The 6814-nt window shown below is 30.6% G+C and overlaps 1 non-coding gene across 1 annotated transcript; it reads left to right on the plus strand.

The window, feature by feature from the left end:
• The first annotated feature begins 6186 nt into the window (after positions 1-6186).
• Positions 6187-6288, plus strand: LOC115892101. The gene has a single exon (XR_004051989.1). It is a non-coding gene; the product is annotated as a U6 spliceosomal RNA (small nuclear RNA).
• The last annotated feature ends 526 nt before the right edge of the window (positions 6289-6814 follow it).

Genomic DNA, 6814 nt, shown 5'->3' on the forward strand with positions numbered 1-6814 from the left:
CATGAAGCATAAAAGATATACATCTTAATGAGCAAAACTGAAGAAGTATTCTAATATTCTTGAACTGACAAGCTGGAGACTGAGATGGGCTCCACACAGATGACATTTTTTTAAAATGGGAGTATAATAGCCTCTGGAGATACTGATCAGGACAGATAGATGTTTCTTCAGGTCTATTTAGACACTAGAGATTTATGATATGAATCTATTAGAATATATTTCATCTGCTCCTTAAATCTGGGACAAAGAAATGCCCTTGATTTGAAGAGGGAAGTTTTAAAAAGCACATCAATGTGAAATAGATGGTTTGGACATTTTGCTGACACTTAGGAAATTTTTGTTTGGAAAGAAGCATTCTTCTTGCTTCCAACTTGATAGTCAGACTTCGATCCAATGACATGAGATATTAATTTAGGAAATATAATTTGAATCTAAAACTTAATTTCAAGGCCCTCATGCATTCCCTTTTTTTCCTTTATGTAAGTGTATTATTAATTTTAACTGAAGTCTTTATTTTAATTCACACAAAGTAGATGAACTATCATCAATTATTGATGGCAGAGTAAAGAAAAATCATTAAAATATTTTCATAGTTATGATTTTGTAACTATACCTTGGTAATTAAGCTCTGTCATTTTTACAAAAAAAAAATACAAGTAGCTGTAATTAGTATCAGCAGCATTTTGCATTTGCTCATCCTAGAACAATTATGCATTATTTGAAACAAGAATATATGTAACAAATTTATGAATTACAAAACAAAATAAAAATAGATATTAATAAAACCACTATCATTACTGATTTCCCATTTCATAGTCATGTCTCTCATTATAGTTGAAACTAATCTGAATTTTTTAAAACTCAGATGTATGCATTCTTATACAATATATTATTAATTTTACTTCTTTTGAGCTTTTAAAAATATTTTCATACTTTATGGAGTTTTGATGCTTTTATTTTATATTTAATTATTCAACATTCTTAAGTTTCATCCATTCATCCATGTTATTGCTATGACTTTTTTTATTTAATGCCAATATCTTACAATGCATTATATTTATTCATGTTTTCTAATGCTTTGGGGCTGTTTCCAATTTTTTGCCAATACAAATGATTCTGCTGTAAATATTCTGGTACATGTTCTCTAATGCACATTTGCATCAATTTGTCTAATCCTATAAGTGCATTTGCTAGCTTAAGAATTTACATGTATGACTTTACAAAATAATGACATTTGTTTCTTATGTAATTATGTCAATTTATCCCACTAGCAGTGGACATAGTTTTCTGTTTCCATCATGTGTGGAATTGTTAAGTATCGGCAGTCTTATGAGTATAAACTCTTCATTATACTCTTGCTTTGCATATACTTAATTAGTAATGCAGTGTCAGCATTTATTCATTTGGTTTTCTTTTTTGGTTATTGTTTAGAGACACTCTATAAAACATAATGTTTTGTACATTGAAAAATATACTGGATAATAATAATACCTTAATAATATCTTATATGTGCTGCAAATATCTTTTCCAAATTTATGTTTTCCTTTTTCACACTTTAAAGAGATTTTTGGTGAACATATGTTTAAATTTTAATATGGTTCAATTAGTAAATACTTAGTGTTGTGACATATTATTTCTACCCCAAAACCAATAAGAAATTATTTTATCTCACCTTTTAAAGGTTTTATTATTATTGTTATTTGAAGTAGATTGCTGTGGAACTTGTGAGTTAGGGACCCAATTTTATTTTCTTTTTTTTTCTTTTTAATGCCTAATCAGTTGTCTGTGTCACTAATTAAACAGTCTCTCTTTTTGACCATTTATTAATGACTGCAGTGATTCTTCTATCATATGTTAAATGACCTTTAATTCCGTGAGTTACAGATTTATTTTGGAGCTGTTTTGTCTATTCCTAATCTAACACAATATTAATTTAAATATTTTAGTCTTTTAAAACATCTTGATAATTGATTAAAGAAGATCCTTTAAAATTGCTTCTCTTCCTCACGAGTCTTTTGGCTAATCCTGTGCCTTGCAATTCCCAAAAGTTTTACAAACATCAGCTGAAAATGTTTGAGTAGTTTAATTGAATATATAGTAAATTTGGAGAGACATGACTGCATAGACCCTTTCAATCCACAAACACTATATATTTTTATCTGTGTCTTCCTAAATGTCTTACAATCAATTTTAATTTTTTGCAATCATATATTACTATAATTAGGTTATCTAGAGATGACATATTGTAACTACCATGGTGAATGATGTCCAATATTTTTCTTTAGAAGACACTTTCCAAGTATTATTTTAGTTCTCCTGAAGTACAATTAATATTTTTACATTAATATTACATTCAGCAGCTTTCTTAATATCTGTTTTTATGCCAATAATTTTAATGAATATTATTTTAGATTTAGTTTGCAACCATATAATCCCTGCATAGTGGTGATTTTATTTCTTTTATTTTAATCCATATAAATTTTATTTATTTCTCATGTCTTACTGTATTGGATATATCTACAAATAATTTCAAAAAATAATTCAGGCACAGTGGTGGATTCCTGTAATCCTAGCTATTTGGGAGACCAGGGCAGGAGGGTCACTTGAGACCAGTGTTTGGAGGCTGCAGTGAGCTATGCAGTGGCAATAATAGTGCCACTGCACTCCAGTCTGGCTGGCAGAGTGAGGCCCCGTCTCTATTTTTAAAAATCGAATTAAGAACTAAATAAACCTGCATTTATTAAATTAATTATTCCTTTGGCCTCTTAATATGATAATGTACTTACTTTTTAAAAAAAATTTTAGTTAGAAAGCACCCTTGTAATTCTGTAATAAACCAAGCGTAGACATGATGTAGTACGTTTTCATGCACTGCTCGATTCAGTTAACTAAAATTTTGTTTTGAATTTTTGTATCTATATTTACAAGGAGAATTGATCTTTAGTTTACCTTTCTCATTATATCCTTTTCTGGTGTTGATAACAAGGTTACACCAACTTCACATAATGACTTGCATCATATTCCTTCATTTTAACTCTTTAGTAAAATTTAGGTATGACTTAAATGATCTCTTTTTAAGGTTATAATTTATTCAGAAAACATTTTGGTCCAAGGATTCACTTTTTGGAATATTTAAAATAACTGATTCAGTCTGTTTTTTTTTTTTTTTTTCAGGAATATTTGAGCTTCATTTATTTTTAATTGTGATGTCATTGAATTTCTGAGAATTTCCATTTTTTTTAATAGCAGAAGAACTGTTTTCACTTTGTTTATCAAGGCCTGAAATACGCACACACACATATACTTATTTAAAAATTTCTATTTATTTTTGATCTGTAGAGGACTACGTGCTCGCAAACGAGACGTTCCCGGTAAGTCCTGCTCTTGCAAACGAGACGTTCCCGGTAAGTCCTGCTCTTGCAAACGAAGCAGGGCGTTCCTTCCCTGCAAACAGAGAGGACAAAGGAGCCAGCTGCAAACAGCAGATTTCTCCTTGGGGGCTTGTTTATGTGTACCCTGGGGGCTTGTTTATGTGTAAACATCTTGAAAATCCAGAAAGTCAGGGAAAGGTCAGAAAAACAACAATGTGTCTTGTGACTTGGTAACATTCCACAAACGACTGTATAAAATAAAGCCGAGCGTGTCCTTCGGGGCGGCCACCATGTTTGTCTTGTCTTGTGCTGTCTTGTGTGTTCATTCCTTTGTTTAGGAAACACGTGGACCCCAACACTGATCTATTAAATATTAATATTTAGAAGACAAAATTTCTAAGTATATGCATTTATACATACATACTTATTTTAAAAATTCTATAGACTTTTTGATCTATTAAATATTAATATTTAGAAGACAATTCCTAAGCATATGCATTTACATTATTAATAAATATAATTACTATATAATTCATTTAAATTTTATTCATGATCTAATTGACACAGACTTTTTGAAATTTTGTTAATATCTATTGCATTCATAACCTAGTATTTGACCAACTTTGTGAGTGTACTGTATTCTTGAGGAAACACATTTTTCAATAGTTTCAGAGTACTACATGTAGAGATTATATATATCTTTTAATCTAGCATGATAATTATTATATACAAATATATATAACTACCATGCTAGATAATTATATATATATATATAATACTGTGTATATAGTATGCAGTATAATACTGTGTATATAGTATTATATACATACCAACATTTTTGTGGTTTTAACTTCTCAGTATTTGAGAGAGGAAAGTTGAAATCTTTCACTATGGTAGTGGTTTTCAGTTTTTCCTTGCAGTTCTATCCATTTTTGTTTCTATATTTTGAGATTATTGAAGCAGAGGCTGCTGGCTGTCCTCCCCGCCACCCAGCCTGTCTCTACTTCAATATTATAGGAGTTGTACAGATGACCATTGCCAGCCTCCTTTTCACCTATACATGATGTCATCACTAAGATGTGGCTAATGGAATCTAAGCAGTGTAATACAGCATCTTTTCAAAGTTGTTGAAAGATCCTTGGCAGAGACCTTTTGTCTTCGTTATTGTCCCTTCTAGTTTACAGCATAGGACATGAAATTCTACCTTCTTGGACCATGATGATGAAAACTATACCTAAGTGTGACCAACAAATGATGTAGAAGAAATCTAATCCCTGAAGAATTGAGGCGCAAAATTCTCTCACCAGCATTAGAGAGTTTGCTGTTCTACTTTGGATAAATAAGAGGAAAATAAACTACTTAGACATTACTATTTAAATTTTAGAACACCTGGCTTTAGCTCTCCTAACACTGCTATTTTAATAGCTGTAAACAAATATAGAATTGCCATAGGGTTCCGTTTAACTGAACATTTATCATTATGTAGTGACTCACACCTCACCTTCCTTTATATGTATTTGTCCTAAAGTCTTCTTTTCTGATATTAATATATCCACTCGGGTTTCTTGTTCTAATCTGCATTGAAACATTTTTTATGGTCTTTATGTTTTCTGTATACTGCTCGTAAATAGCATATTGTAAAATGTTGTTTGATTTTCCACAATCTATGTTTTTGTTTAATTGACAAGTATAGTCCTTTTGATGCTTGATACGTTTTGACATACCTCTATTTTATTTAGGGTTTTATACTTTTCCTACCTTTTTATCATCTGATTTCCTCCCTTCTTTCCTTTTATGTATCAACTGAAATGGTTATTTTTTTTTCCACTATTTTTGATTGATTTTTACTTTGTAAACTATGAAAGTTTTGAGTTCCGGCTCTTATTTTCAATTCACTCTTTAATATTGACCTCAATCACCGTATGAATGATCAAAAGACCTTAGAACCCTTTCAACCAGATCAACCCTAGTCTGTTTCACAAACAGACTAGATTTCATGATTTTAGTTCCTTCTTTTTAGCCAAACATATTTTACATTATTTTTATTTTATCATTGTATAAAATAACTTATTTTGATTTTCATACCTTTTTTCCTTTTTTCATGGCTTAAGCAACATAAATCTCTTATCTCACAATCAGAACTTAGAAGTCTGAAACCAGGTGTCAGCAAGCTGTTTCCTTCTAAGGGCTGCTGGGGAAGAATCTGCTCTGGCCTCTAGATTTGTAGATGGCATTTTCATGTTCACCTCAAACCCCTGTATTTTCACTTCTTTACCATACAATTTTTTTTTTCACTGTTATTTCTTGCAACACAGACCATTCGGGATTTTTTTTCTCCCTGAGATATATAATTTAGAAATTTCTTTGGGTAAGAAATATTAGTGTAAAATCAAGCCTAATTCATTGCAAAATATCATTATTTTACTTTCAATATTAGTAGATAGTTTTGTTGTGCCAGTGAATCTAGGTTGATAGCTGTGTTTTCTGTCATTCTGAAGAAATCACTCCACTGTCTTCTGGCTCCCATTATTGCTGTTGACAGTTTTGCTACAGATCTGTTTGTCTATGATGTCATCTTTATTGCTGCTACTGGGCTCTTCTTTTCATCGAATGTCTCTTGTAATTTTAATATTTATTATAATGTTTCATAGAGATGATGGCCTCACCAAGTTTATATCTCATCAATTCTAAGATTCCGTTTAAAAGATTTTCGTAGGCAATAAGTTTCAGTCAATATTATTGAAATCTCAATATTACCAAAAAAGCAGATTTTCTAAAGAAGGAGGATTTCCTTTCACAAAAAAAGAGGACTATTGCTCACTTCAACTGTACATATATTAAAATTGGAATGATACAAAGATTAGTATGGCCCTTTCGCAAAAATGACATGTGAATTCATGAAGCATTCTGTATGTTTTATAGATTTAAAATTTATTAAATGAGTAGATAGATATTAAGTGTCCTCAGCCAAAAAATAAGAAAAAAAAACCAAAAACTCCCCCTCACCGCGACAAAAATCTATCTATGTCAAGTGATGTAGACGTTAATTACTTTGATTTTGGGAATCATTATACAAGATATACTTATATCAAAATACTGTATTGTACACCTTAAATAATAATAATTTTTTTTTTTTGTCAATCACATCTGAACAAAGCTGAAAACAAAGCTGAAAAAGTACATAAATCTTGTTTTTTAAAAAATATGTGTCTTACTGGTGCTAGGTAAAAGAAAATCTGTGTGGAAGTTTTGTGGCATTTTTGTAAAACAAGGAAATCATTTTGGAGAAAAAGATAATTTTGCATAAAAATAATGTTTTTCCCTTTTTAGTCGTCTAAATTAAATATTAATGAACTCTCAAGTCTGAGCAGGTGCTAGGCCATTTTACGTTGCAAGCAAGATAGGAGTAACAAAATATAAAGACAGATTACTGCTTTTCCTGT

Source organism: Rhinopithecus roxellana, chromosome 1 (genome assembly GCF_007565055.1).
Source record: "Rhinopithecus roxellana isolate Shanxi Qingling chromosome 1, ASM756505v1, whole genome shotgun sequence".
Lineage (NCBI taxonomy): Eukaryota > Metazoa > Chordata > Mammalia > Primates > Cercopithecidae > Rhinopithecus > Rhinopithecus roxellana.